Below are 14,850 nucleotides of genomic sequence, written 5' to 3' on the forward strand. Positions count from 1 at the left end.
CGCCATAAGTCAGCTATGACTTAAGGGCACTCTCCAGCACCCCCCCCCAAACCCGAACTCGACAGCCTGGGCAAGCTTGCTCCTTCTACCCACCTGGACCACGGTGGGTCCAACCGTCCAGGCCCTTGCTGCTCTCGACCTGTTCCCTGCCTCGCTTGTGCTCTGGCAACTCCACAGTCATCCCGAAATGAAACGCCCTTTTCGGCGCGAGCACAGAACCTTCGCGCCCTCGCGCATGGACTTCGGCTCTGGGTTGAAGATGCCGCAGGAGGCACCGGGGCGGTCGGGGCGACTGCCGTAGTTCCCTGCCCGTCTTCCCGCCGCGCACCTCCTCCGCCGAGCCCGGGCGGCAGGCGTGGTTGGGGCTCGCCGCGCGCTCGGGGCTCGCTCTGGGTGCCCAGCAGGCGGCAGTCCCGGCAGTGCCTGCGGGAGGCCGCGGCCGCCCGCCTCCATGCGCCGCGCAGAGCATCTCCGCCGGGCCGCAGTGCGCCGCTGCCGCAGCCAGTCGCGCCAGAACGGAGCCCAGCCGAGCCAGCGGCCGGGCAGGAGGGCACAGCCGGCGGTGAGTGGCGCGGCACGGCGCGGCGCGGCGAGGCGCTGCCGCCCTTCCTTCCTTCTGTCCAGCCGGCCGGAGGGAGGGAGGCGGGTGGGCCGCCGCGCTCCCTTCCGCGCTCCCCCTCGGTGCGGAGGCAGGCCTGGCCCTGCGTGGGCGCCGCTTTCCTCCCGCGGGGCCGGTTCTGCCGAAGCCCCCGAAGGTGCTGCTGCCGCTCTTGAAGGCGAAACGCCGGGCGGCTGGGACCAGCGCGGCGGGAGGCGACGGGGCGGCCGGCGGGGGGCTCGGCTCGGCTGGGCTGCGGGAGGCCGCGCTGCTCCGAGGCGCGCGCCTGCCTGGCCCGTGCCCGGCCTCGGAAGGCGCCCGCGGGCTTGAGCAGGCCAGTTTTCGGCGGAGGGCTGAAGCGGCGGGGAAGGGCTGCAGAAAGGGGAGCGCGTTTGCTGACACCCCACGGCCGGGAGTCGTTTGAGGCCAGGATCTCCTTTTTAAAACACTGGGTTGATGCCGCGCCTGTCTTCCCAGTGGCGACCCGAAACAGCTTGCAGCCTTCTCCTTCGCAACAACCCTGTGAGCTTCCCTGTTCCGTGTTAAGTTTATTTCCGTTCAATACTTCTGGTGTTGTCCCTTGCCATGTAGTAGTGAGTAATAGCAGCGCCAGGTGCGGACCTCAGGTTAGCGTGCGGACTGCCTTATGCTGTGCCCAGGTTATGCTGTGCCCAGGTGGAGGTGGCCCGAGAAGGGCTGCCTGCCGGCCTTAAACCGTTCGAGGCGTGTGCCCTGGCGCAGAGTCCGTAGCAGCTGCCGTGATTCCGTGGCTTGGTTAAGGACCTGGTGTCTGCCTTTCTCTGCCTTTTGCTTATCGTGGTGGGAATGTTGGTGTAACACAGCCATTGGGTAGTTGTGGTTGGCAAGCAGCGCCATTTGCTGGTGAATGTGAAGGCATGAAAAAGGCTTCTTGTACTTGCAAGTGGTGGTTCTGAAGTTTCTTTTTCTACCTCAGCATATTATGAATATCATGAGGTGATACCACATGGTGTTTTTCTCCTCCACATTGTTGGCTTCTTCTGTTGGAGAGGAAAATGCGAAACGGTACGTAGCCAGCAGACGTGGTGGAGTGGGATTTAACCACATACACCTACTGCTGTAGCCTGCTGAGCTCTCTGAAATTTTGTTGCTGAGGGCCTGCAGCCCCTTTAGGACCAGCTTAGTGGGCAAAGAGGGCACCTGCGGTTGGAGGGAGGAATCAGTGGGAATCGCTGCCCTCTCCTCCTGCAAATAGAAATGCCATTCTGCCTGAGGCCCGGCAGTGCTGGATACATGCATACCTGGTTTTGTCGTCATGATGTTGTGTGAGCCTGCACGTTTGGGAGGAGGAGACTGTGTCATGGGAGGCCGTTCCTGTAGGTGGCATGCTGGAAATATGCAGCACTGCCTCTGGATGGAGAGGCTGAACCAAGGGGCAGAGGCGGGTGGTCATCAAAACAAAGTCAAATTACGTTTCTTGGAGTAGGAAAGATTTCACTGATGTTCAGAAGGGACTTTGCAAGGATACTGTTTCGTCAACCATTAGGTGGGCGAATGAACTGCATCTTTTGTTTCGTTCAAAGAAATTTTAAATATTGGGTACCAAACAGTAAACATCAAGCAGATTTTAAAAGAAACGTGTCTTGTATTGTTAGAGATTAAGTGAACTAGCATGTAGAGTTGTGGTAGTAAATGGAACCAAATCTTCTTACAAATGTATAAACTAAAATAAGTAGAGACTTTCGACTATGTTTGAAACTACAGCTGCATACGATGGAATACAGTTTACTATGGTGTTGTGACTGGCCCTTGCTCTCTGCGTCAACTCTGTAGGTCATTTCTCTTGCAATATTATTTTATGGGGGCTCTGCCCCTCTGTGCACTAATGCTAAAAGTGGCACTTGGCCCTGTTTTTCTCCTGTAATTGTTTTTAATGCATTTTGTTTGACAAAAGTATTTTGTTAAAAAAAATCAATTACAACTCATGAATATTAAAAAAGTACAGCATTTGGATTTTAATTAATTAGGACGACAGCAAGTTTGACCCACCTATTTTTCTTCAGTCAGTGTTTTTGGATGTTACTCTTAATGTATGATGATTTGATTCAGACCTGCAACTCATCAGGTTTAGCTCCTTGTGTAACAACCAGAAGTGTGTGTTTGGAAGTCCCCGGCTAATACAGTGGTGACTTCTTCCCATGTTTGTTCTTAACAAAATCTTCCCTTGCCAAAACTTGCCCTGGAGTTTGGGGATGGTGGTGGTCCCATATTACCATAAATATTTACCTGAATGGGGCTCATAAGTTCAGAAACTGTGGTTTTCCTAGGATTGTGTTTCTGGAATGCATGCTATAAAAGGAAGCAAAACTTTAAAAGTCCCACCAAAACAATTTTAGTCTAATTAAAAAAGGCTCCCAAAAGGCCATACAAGTCTGACATTATGTAGAAATGCAACCTTTGAGTCAAAATCCCAGAGATGCTTTACCAGAGCATGGTCCAAGAGTTCTGGCCTATCCAAAGGGAGGACATAACATAAAACAGGCACTCGTTCGAAGAACCACAGGCACTTACTTGTCTCACAGGTTGGGAAGGGTACTTACAATGGGACCTTCATCTAGAAACAAGGGATGGCCCAAAACTTCAGGTGATTGGAGATTAGAGAAACTGAGTAGACCCTATTGCAGACCAGCCCTCATGCCCCCCCGCTCCTGCCCCCTTCCCATTTTGAGCAAATGATGGGATTTTTAGCAAGTGTCCCACGTTCAGTCATGAAAGAGATAGGCCTCGAGTAAAAGTTCCTGCCATAGAAAGGGGACTCTTTAGTCTTAATGAAGGGATCGAGGATTGTCTATTGGATGAACCAGTTTATTGAGGGGGCAATTAACTAGCAACATATACTAAAGTTTTATTGTTCTTTGTTCAGTCTTCAATCAGTGTCTTACAAGTGTTGAGATCTAGTAACCATCAAAATGTAGAGTGATAGCTATTCTTTATTTTCTCACCAAATGTACCCTTTTCTCTGATATGTAGTAAAAGTATTTTTCTAGAGCTAAAACCACAGCAGTCTGTCTTTTGATTATACTGTGCAATAATCACTCCGCAACTTTATCTTCTAACAGCAGGCCTGTGTTATCTTTAACCCCCAAGGAATGGGAAAGAGCTTTTTCTCCCTCACATCCTTCATTTGGGACCTGACCTTTGGTAGTACATCTGCCAACATCAAAAGCTCTTTACCTTTTCCTCCCTCTGCCCCCCTCAGGTTTGTGATCTCTCAGAGAATGGGAGGAAGAGTGTGTATGAGAGGGTGGGGGAGGGAGGGCTGCAGGGCAGGCACAGAGCTTGGTCCTTTGTGAAATTTGTTTACAGGCCTCAGGGCATTTACATCTGAAGCTTTTACCCATTGGTTGTTGTGGGTTTTCCGGGCTGTATTGCCGTTGTCTTGGCATTGTAGTTCCTGACGTTTCGCCAGCAGCTGTGGCTGGCATCTTCAGAGGTGTAGCACCAAAAGACAGAGATCGCTCAGTGTCACAGTGACACTGAGAGATCTCTGTCTTTTGGTGCTACACCTCTGAAGATGCCAGCCACAGCTGCTGGCGAAACGTCAGGAACTACAATGCCAAGACAACGGCAATACAGCCCGGAAAATCCACAACAACCATCGTTCTCCGGCCGTGAAAGCCTTCGACAGTACTTTTACCCATTCCCTTTGACTTTCATCAAAATGCACCCGACGAATTAAGTAGAACAGTTCTCCCCGTTTTAATTTCGAGTCCAGGACTTCTTTCACTTCATGGTGCAGCTGTCCGTCCACCGCGAGAGGGGGGAGGAACTCCGCGGTCTGGATGCCATTTTTCAGGTTGGGGAGCTTTCTTCAGGAGGCTGAACTGAAAAGTGGGTGGACATTCTTTAAGTTCTTGGGTAAGTTTACCTCTACAGTCACCTCATTGATTATTTTTTTGACTTGGAATGGACCTAAGAATTTCCGCCCCAGCTTTTTACTTGGTTGCTCCCCTCTGAGATGTTTGGTGGAGATGTACACATAGTCTCCCACTTGTAATTTCCGTGGGACAGACCTTTTTTTGTCTGCATATTTTTTTGTAATCCTCTTTAGCTTTTTCCAGAGTTTTTTTAATTACCCCCCATTGAGTTGTTAATTGAGACCACCATTCTCCCAGATCCCCTTGTCTGTTGGTGGTTGGGGTTTCACAAATGGCATTGCTGTGCCCTCATATCCATGTGCTACCATGAAGGGGGAGGCCCCGGTGGAACTATGCACCAAGTTGTTATAACAATATTCTGCAAAAACTAGGAAATTAGCCCAGTTGTCTTGCTGGTAATTTATATAGCGTCGTAAGAACTGCTTCAGCACTTGATTAACCCTTTTGGTTTGTCCGTCAGTCTTGGGATAATGGGCAGAGCTAATGCCTTGTTCAATCCCTGCTACTTGCAGCAGCTCCTGCCGGAAATGAGTGCAGTCTGACCACGTGTTGCATAAAGACAGTGGCTAGTTTCTTTGTGGTTGGAATTTTGGAGCATGGAATGAAATGAGCCTGCTTAGAAAACAAATCAACCACCACTAAGATTACAGTTTTTCCCTTCAAGGGTGGGGAAGGTCAGTAATAAAGTCCATTGAGACCACAGCCCATGGTTGAGTGGGGGTTTGTAAGGGTTGTAGAAGACCAGGTGGTTTACCCCGTCTGCTTTTCCCCATCAAACACACTTGGCAAGTGGATACATACTGAGAACTGTCCCTTCTCATGTTTGGCCACCAATATTGTCTCTGTACCTGATGCAACGTTTCTAAATACCCAAAGGGGCCAGCCAACTTGGAATCATGACATTGTCTCAACACCTCTCCCCTTAAACTGGCTGGAATATACAATTTACCCTGTCGATACCAGCCGCCCCCCTCTCCTCTCTGCAGTTCGTCTTTGGGTTGTAACAGGCTCTCTTGCCTGTGTCTGAACTAAACTTCCACTACTCCAAAGGAAAGATTTATCTTTTCTCTTGGATCGTTTTCAGCAATTAGTTCAAGACCTGTCAAGCAAAATTGTTCTTTGAACCGTTTGCTTTTCAGTACATTTATTTGTAAAAGGTTCTTTATTGCTTTGCTGCTTCTAATCAAAGTACTCAGACACTTGTTAGAGTTTATTTCTTTTATTGAAAATACACTCTATTTTTTTAATGAAGCAAATAGTTAAAAATATATTATTATTAATATAAATCCTATAAAAATAGAACACAGAAAGGCAATCAGAATTAAATTTGCTAACATTTCTTAACTTAACTCTTAAGTTTAAAAATAATCAAAGTTCTTATGAAATGCATTAAGATTTTCATAGCCTACATTGCAAACATAAGAATCTCACCTAATCTTCATGAGATCTCTTCCAAACAGAACTCTTAACTCATTATCTAGATTAGCATGTTTTATAGGTTATCATATGCAAATATCTAAGATCTTTTCATGTAATAGCATAAGCAAACTATGTTTGGTTTAATGCTTCGTTGAATATTCATAATTTCTACTGTATAACCTCTCTAATTAGCCAAAAATGACATTATAGCTAACTTGCAAAACAAAGCTATAAATCCATGAGAAATTACAGGAAGAGTTCAGATACTAGATCACTATTGGTCCAGTCTCTAGATGGAGTTCACTATTTTTAATTAGCCGTCAAAAGATTAAAGCACACCTGTTTTAGGCTGATTCCGCACACATTGGATAATGCACTTCCAATCCTCTTTATAGATCATTTGGAACGGATTTTTTCATGTGCGGAACAAAAAATCCACTTCAAACGATTGATAAAGTGCATTGAAAGTGCATTATCCAATGTGTGCGGAATCAGCCCTAGTTGCCTAACACTCTAAAAAAAATACATAGACAGTTCATGAAAAGTTTAAAAGTTCACCCAGAATACAAGCTGTTACTATGTATTAGGTTAGTATTGATTAGTATAATGTGCTTTAATATATATTATTACAACTGGGTAGGGTGTCTCCTTCTTTCTCTGCTTCCTCTTTGACTCTTTCTTCCCGTTTGGGGAGGAAGCATTTTGCTTTGTTTGGCTTGGCTCCGGGTGGTCACTGCCCCCCCGTCCCAATTGGGCTGACGAAAACATTGTGTCTATGAGCGGAACTACAAGTGACAAAAGGCACAGGTTGGACACTTGTCAGCTTCCCTCAAGTTTTGATGGGAAATGTAGGCAGTTTGGCAGAATGTTGGACAAGTGACAGTTGAAAAGTCGATGGTTGTTGGGAGTTTTCCGGGCTGTATTGCCGTGGTCTTGGCATTGTAGTTCCTGACGTTTCGCCAGCAGCTGTGGCTGGCATCTTCAGAGGTGTAGCACCAAAAGACAGAGATCTCTCAGTGTCACAGTGTGGAAAAGATGTAGGTCATTTGTATCTACTCAGGAGGGGTGGGGTTGAGCTGAGTCATTCTGTAAGAGTTTCCCAGGGTGTGGAATGCTAATGGCGGGAGGCTTCACTGTATCCTGAGGAGGTTCTTTTGCATATGGATTGGTGCTTGATGTGCTAATCTTCTCTGCAGGGCTATTGTCGGGTGTGGAGTGTTTTGTTGGCCTGGTGTTTTTCAGAACTGGAGCCCATGCTCTGTTCATTCTTAAGGTTTCTTCTTTCCTGTTGAAGTTTTGCTTATGCTTGTGAATTTCAATGGCTTCCCTGTGCAGTCTGACAAAGTAGTTGGAAGTGTTGTCCAGTATTTTGGTGTCCTGGAATAAGATACTGTGCCCTGTTTGAGTTAGGCTATATTCAGCCACTGCTGATTTTTCAGGCTGTCCAAGTCTGCAGTGTCTTTCATGTTCTTTTATTCTTGTCTGGATGCTACGCTTTGTGGTCCCGATGTAAACTTGTCCACAGCTGCAGGGACAACTGGTTGACAACCAGTTACTTCCAATGGGACAATGAATTCTATGAACAGATGGATGGGGTGGCCATGGGGAGCCCACTCAGCCCAGTTATAGCAAACTTCTACATGGAACATTTTGAAAAAACAGCTCTAGAATCAGCACCCCACAAACCCAGTGTATGGTTCCGGTTTGTGGATGATACATTCATCATTTGGAGCCATGGGGAGGAAGAATTGATGGAGGTTTTGAATCATCTCAACAACATCCACCTGAACATACAATTCACAATGGAGAAAGAAAGTGAGGGAAAACTCTCATTCCTGGATACCTTGGTCATCCGCAAAGCAAACTTTCAGTTAGGTCACAAGGTCTACAGGAAACCAACTCATACTGATCGGTACTTACACAAAAACTCCAATCACCACCCCCGACAGAAAAGAGGCATAATGAAAACATTAGTGGATCGTGCAAGATGGATATGTGAGCCGCGCTTTCTCAATGAGGAAATTAATCATCTAAACCACGCACTTCAGGCAAATGGCTACTCCAGAAATGAAATCCGAAGAGCAATCAAACCCAGGATGAATCAAACAACCAAGGAAAAACAGTCACCTACAGGAAAAGTGTTTTTGCCATATATCAAAGGAATTACTGATCAGATGGGAAAGCTTATGAAAAAGCACAACCTTCAAGCAGTATTCAGACCCACCTGAAAAATACAACAGATGCTACGATCAGCAAAAGACAGCAGAGACCCCCTCACCTCTGCAGGAGTATACCGTATACCGTATACAACACTTCCAACTACTTTGTCAGACTGCACAGGGAAGCCATTGAAATTCACAAGCATAAGCAAAACTTCAACAGGAAAGAAGAAACCTTAAGAATGAACAGAGCATGGGCTCCAGTTCTGAAAAACACCAGGCCAACAAAACACTCCACACCCGACAATAGCCCTGCAGAGAAGATTAGCACATCAAGCACCAATCCATATGCAAAAGAACCTCCTCAGGATACAGTGAAGCCTCCCGCCATTAGCATTCCACACCCTGGGAAAGTCTTACAGAATGACTCAGCTCAACCCCACCCCTCCTGAGTAGATACAAATGACCTACATCTTTTCCACACTGTGACACTGAGAGATCTCTGTCTTTTGGTGCTACACCTCTGAAGATGCCAGCCACAGCTGCTGGCGAAACGTCAGGAACTACAATGCCAAGACCACGGCAATACAGCCCGGAAAACTCCCAACAACCATCGGTCTCTGGCCGTGAAAGCCTTCGACAATACAGTTGAAAAGTCCATTGGACAGCAGTCAGAGAGCCAAGCTACAAGACCAGGACACCTACGTTTCCCATCAAAACTTGAGGGAAGCTGACAAGTGTCCAACCTGTGCCTTTTGTCACTTGTAGTTCTGCTCTATTACTTCCTCTCTCTGGCTTTCATGTTGGGGCATGTGCCAGGAAATTAGATTTGCCAGGGAGGTGCTTCAGTGTACAATTAAACTTGGAGAAGAACACCTAAAATAGGTGTTTGGCACCTAATTTGCGTGACGTGCGCAGTGCCTCTAAATTTTTTTTATCAGTCCAGACCTCAAATGGCACTTTGGCCCCCTCCAACCAATGTCTCCAGGTACACAAAGCCAGCTTAACTGCTGAAGCCTCTTTATCCCATAGCGCCCAATGGCGTTCAGTTTCAGAATTTTTTTTTGATACATAAACACAGTGGTGTAATTTCCCATCATCATCGGCTTGCAAAATGACCCTCTCCCCCATGGCAACGTCACTTGCATCCACCTGCACGATAAATTTCCAGTTCTCGTCCAGGTGCCGCAGGATTGGCTCGGACGTGAATAAGGTTTTTAAGTCCTCAAAAGCCTCTTGGCATTCCTTAGTCCATCCTAATTTAGCACTGGGCTTCACCCCCTTCAGGCCCCTTCCTTTTGGTTTTCAGCAAATCAATTAGTGGCAAAGAGATCTGGGCAACGTTCTTTATGAAAAGTCTGTAGAAGATAGCAAAGCCCAGAAATGATTGCAATTGCCTCCTGGTTTTTTTTGGGGGGGGGGTCTCACCCCACCCCACCTGTATTTTAGCAGGATCCATTTTTAATCCATGTCCCAATATTCTGTACTCCAGAAAGTCCAACTCCTCTTTGTGGAATTCACACTTGTATAGTTTCACCAGCAGGTGGTTGTCCCTCAGGGTTTTAGTACCCAGCGCACTAGTTTCACATGGGACTCATAATCTTGTGAATAAATCAACACATCATCAAGGTAAACAACCACACCCTTGTACAAGTATTTGTGTAATACCTCATTAATTCATTAAAAAAAACCCAGCACCCCTTGTAATCCGAATGGCATGACTGTATTTGAATTGTCCCAAGGAAGTGTTAAATGGGGTTTTACATTAATCACCTTACCTTATTCTTATTCAGGCACAGTCAGTAGCCTTAATGCGGGAGGGAGGTTCATCAGCTTCCTTCTCATCAAATACTTAGTTCTGATCCTGGTAGTCAGGGGGAATTTGTTCTTTCTCTTCCTGAGTTAACAGGGTGCTCTGGGGAAGGGAGGGTGCATCTGAGCCCCACTCCGGCTTCCATACATGATTTTGGCATTCCCCCGAGCAAAACACAGCTCTCCTGTCTTCCACTTCACAAACGGGACATGGTCCCATAGCCATCGTATCCTCAACTCCAAAGGGAACTTGGTGGTGTCACTTACGACAAAAGTTCTGGCTTCCCAGTGATTCCCCATCCCTACTGGTACAAGTTCAGTTTCCACATTAGCTGGGGCCCCTTTCATTCGAGACCTATCCATCTGCTCAAACACGATGGGATGGTCCAATTTACATATGTTCAGCCCCAACCCGGTGACTAGGGCTGGAGCAATCAAATCCCGAGTGCAACCAGAGTCAATTAATGCCCGCATTCAGATGTGAGTTCCCCTCAGGGGGTTAACTGAAGTCACTGGCATGTACAGTAAAGCCCCTTTTGGTCTCACCTCTTGAGGTGCTGGTTGCTTCGTGACCTGTCAGTGGGGCCTCCTTATGACAGGTCATTGGCGTTTCCCGCCAACTGCTTTTACAACTCCCCCCCCCATTTCATAAATGCAGAAGGTGTTTGGAAAAAGCACGGGTATCTTAGAAACATGAGCAGAACATGTAACAACAACAACATTTTATTTATATACCACTCTTCAGGATGACTTAAAACCCACTCAGAGCAGTTTACAAGGTATGTTATTATTTTCCCCACAACAATCACCCTGTGAGATGGATGGGGCTGAGAGAGCTGTGACTGACCGAACGTCACCCAGCTGGTTTCAAGCGGAGGAGTGGGGAATCAAAACTGGCACTCCAGATTAGAGTCCCGCTGGTCTTAACCACTACACCAAACTGGCTCTCCTGTGCAGAAATAAGTCATGTGACTTTGCCCATCCACAGAAGGTACAGAAGTTTCACTTTTTGATGACCTAAGTCCCCTCCCTATAGTAGCAAAAATATAGTATTAAACTAAATAACAGACAATTTGCTTCTGTTTAATGGCGCTACAAAATCTACCACCCTACCTTGCCTTATTATAGAGCTGCCATTAGGGAGAGGATCTCTGGTAGAAGATGAAAAATCAAAAAGAGTCCAGTAGCACCTTTAAGACTAACCAATTTTATTGTAGCATAAGCTTTCGAGAATCAAGTTCTCTTCATCAGATGCATGATACAAACTGGTCAAATACAGAAGAGGAGGAGGGAGAGGGGAGAGAAGGGACATATATCAGAAGGGGACAAGATGCAATTAGCGGGGAGGCAACCAAAACATTCCTTTGCTAGTAAATGTAAACATCTCCTTTTGGTGTGGAGTCAGTTTGCCGTGTTAGTTGGAGCAGTAAAAGCATCCAATTCCTATGTAGTATAAGCCTTCGATAACCACAGCTCTCCCTGCCAGATGCATCTGACAAAGAGAACTGTGGTCCCCAAAAGCCCAAACCAGGCGCCACTGGGCTCCCCCAGACCACGCCGCTGTAAAGGAAATCTGTTACCTGTGATAATGTGATAGCCATTCATAGTCTCTATTCAGTCCCAGCTTGACAGAGTCAAATTTGCATATGAATTCCAATTCAGCAGCCTCCCGTTGGATTTTGTTTTTGAAAGGTTTCTGTTGAACCACAGCGACTTTTAAGTCTTTGATGGAATGTCCTGGTAGATTGAAGAGTTCTCCCTCTGGTTCTTGGACGTTTCCATTTCTAATGTCAGATTTGTGTCCATTTATTCTTTTGCGTAGAGGTTGGCTGGTTTGTCCAATGTACAGAGCAGAAGGACATTGTTGGCACATGAGGGCATATATCAGATTGGAGGATGAGCAGCTGTAAGAGCCAGAGACAGTGTAGTTGATGCCATTGGGTCCTGTAATTGTATTCCCTGGGTAGATATAGGGGCAGAGCTGGCATCTGGGTCTGTTGCAGTGCCTGGTACCTGTGCTGGTGACTCTGCTGCCCATAAACAGCCTCCAAAATAATTCTGGCATCGTAATCAAGGAAGCTGACAAAGGTGGAGCAGTTGTCATCATGGACAAACATAATTATATACAAGAAGCAGAAAGACAACTCTCCAACACAACATTCTATAAAATACTACCTTCTGAACCCACGGAGCAATACAAAAGGGAACTCAATAAAATATTAAAAACACTCCCCATAGACATACAAGAACGCATCCATACGGACACACCCCAGGAACCACGACCAGGAAGATTCTACCTACTACCCAAAATCCACAAATCAGGTAACCCAGGATGCCCCATTGTTTCAGGAATAGGCACTATCACAGTAGGAGTCTCGGGATACATGGACTCTATCCTCAGGCCCTATGCCACCAGCACACGCAGCTACTTACGGGACACCACTGACTTCCTCAGGAAAATACAGTCCATTGACAACCCACCAGATGACACCATCCTAGCAACCATGGATGTGGAGGCTCTGTACACCAATATCCCACATGCAGATGGACTGCAAGCCATACGGAATATTATCCCGGACAAAACCACAGCACACTTCGCCACTGAACTTTGTCACTTCGTACTCACTCACAATTACTTCGAATTTGGTGACAACTTATATCTACAGATTAATGGCACAGCAATGGGCACACGCATGGCACCACAATATGCTAACATATTCATGGCGGACTTGGAGCAACGCTTCCTCAGCTCACATCCACTGGAACCACTACTATACTTAAGATTCCTGGATGACATCATCATTTGGACCCATGGGAAGGAAGCCCTTGAGAGATTTCATCAGGACTTCAATAACTTTCACCCTACTATCAACATAAGCCTGGACCACTCTACACAATAGGTACACTTCCTGGACACCACTGTACAACTACATAATGGACGAATAAATACCACCTTATACCGGAAACCAACAGACCGATACTCATATCTACATGCCTCCAGCTTCCACCCTAAACATACCACTCGGTCTATTGTCTACAGCCAAGCCTTACGTTACAACCGTATCTGCTCCAGTGCTCTCAACCGAGACTCACACTTAAGAGATTTACAACAAGCGTTTTTGAGACTACAGTACCCACCAAATGAAGTGAAGAAACAAATCAACAGGGCCAGACTAGTACCCAGAAACAGTCTGCTCCAGGACAAACCTAAAGGAGCTAACAACAGAACACCACTGGTTGTCACCTATAGCTCCCAGCTCAAACCCATCCAACATATCATCAGTGAGCTACAACCCATCCTGGAAAATGATACCTCTCTCTCAGAAGCCCTGGGTGGAAGACCGTTCCTTGCCTACAGACAGCCCCCCAACCTTAAACGACTTCTCACTTACAATCATGAATCAGCCAGCAGAGTCACCAGCACAGGTACCAGGCTCTGCAACAGACCAAGATGCCAGCTCAGCCCCTATATCTACCCAGGGAATACAATTACAGGACCCAATGGCATCAACTACACTGTCTCTGGCTCTTACAGCTGCTCATCCTCCAATCTGATATATGCCCTTATGTGCCAACAATGTCCTGCTCTGTACATTGGACAAACCAGCCAACATCTACGCAAAAGAATAAATGGACACAAATCTGACATTAGAAATGGCAACGTCCAGAAACCAGTGGGAGAACACTTCAATCTACCAGGACATTCCATCAAAGACTTAAAGGTCACTGTAGTTCAACAGAAACCTTTCAAAAACAAAATCCAACGGGAGGCTGCTGAACTGGAATTCATATGCAAATTTGTCAAGCTGGGACTGAATAGGGACTATGAATGGTTATCACATCATCACAGGTAACAGATTTCCTTTACAGCGGCGTGGTCTGGGGGAGCCCAGTGGCGCCTGGTTTGGGCTTTTGGGGACCACAGTTCTCTTTGTCAGATGCATCTGGCAGGGAGAGCTGTGGTTATCGAAGGCTTATATTACATAGGAATTGGATGCTTTTACTGCTCCAACTAACACGGCAAACTGACTCCACACCAAAAGGAGATGTTTACATTTACTAGCAAAGGAATGTTTTGGTTGCCTCCCCGCTAATTGCATCTTGTCCCCTTCTGATATATGTCCCTTCTCTCCCCTCTCCCTCCTCCTCTTCTGTATTTGACCAGTTTGTATCATGCATCTGACGAAGAGAACTTGATTCTCGAAAGCTTATGCTACAATAAAATTGGTTAGTCTTAAAGGTGCTACTGGACTCTTTTTGATTTTGCTACTACAGACTAACACGGCTAACTCCTCTGGATGGTAGAAGATGGAAACTTCAGCACATCAGAAAATAAAAATGCATGGTATGGTTCTTGATACTCTCCAATATAATGCTGCTAGAACATGAGGAATGGGGGAGGCTTCTCTTCTACCAAAAGTGCTAGACCTCTTGCACCCAGAAAGTAGGAAGGAAAAGCATGCCTTAGTAATATCTACATTAGATTACTGCAATGCACTCTACATAGAGCTGCCCTTGAAGACTGTCCAGAAGTTACCGTCGGAACAGAATGCTACAGCCAGAACACTGTTGGGAGTGGGTTATAAGGACCATATCACTCCAGTCCTGTTCCATCTGCTCCGACTACCACTTTGCTTTGGGGCCTGATTCAAGGTTCTGATGTTGATTTTTAAAATCCAGTATAGTGTGTGACTAGCATACCTGGAAGACCACCAACTCCCTATGAACCTACCGGACCACTCTGGCCATCTTTGGAGATCCTGCTTCGTGTGTCCCTGCCATCTGAGGCTAGATGGGGCGTAACCTGAGAAAGGGCCTTCTGCCTCGTGGCTTCAGAACTTTGGAACTCCTTCTCCAGGGAGATTCACCTGTTGCCCTCTGTCATTGTCTTCCACTAGTGGGTGAAGACTCTCTGTTTTGTTTCGTGTTCCCTTATTAACTCTTA

General features: G+C 46.4%; 1 protein-coding gene across 1 annotated transcript in view; it reads left to right on the forward strand.

Moving 5' to 3' along the window:
• The first annotated feature begins 1,031 nt into the window (after nt 1–1,031).
• PRR5 (proline rich 5) overlaps nt 1,032–14,850 on the forward strand; it is a 137,896-nt gene continuing 124,077 nt past the window's right edge. Inside the window, exon 1 of the mRNA XM_055000862.1 lies at nt 1,032–1,120. The gene's annotated coding sequence lies outside the window, so the exon portion shown is untranslated. The remainder of the gene's footprint in view (nt 1,121–14,850) is intronic.

This window comes from Eublepharis macularius, chromosome 16, assembly GCF_028583425.1.
Source record: "Eublepharis macularius isolate TG4126 chromosome 16, MPM_Emac_v1.0, whole genome shotgun sequence".
In the NCBI taxonomy this organism is placed as follows: Eukaryota; Metazoa; Chordata; class Lepidosauria; order Squamata; family Eublepharidae; genus Eublepharis; species Eublepharis macularius.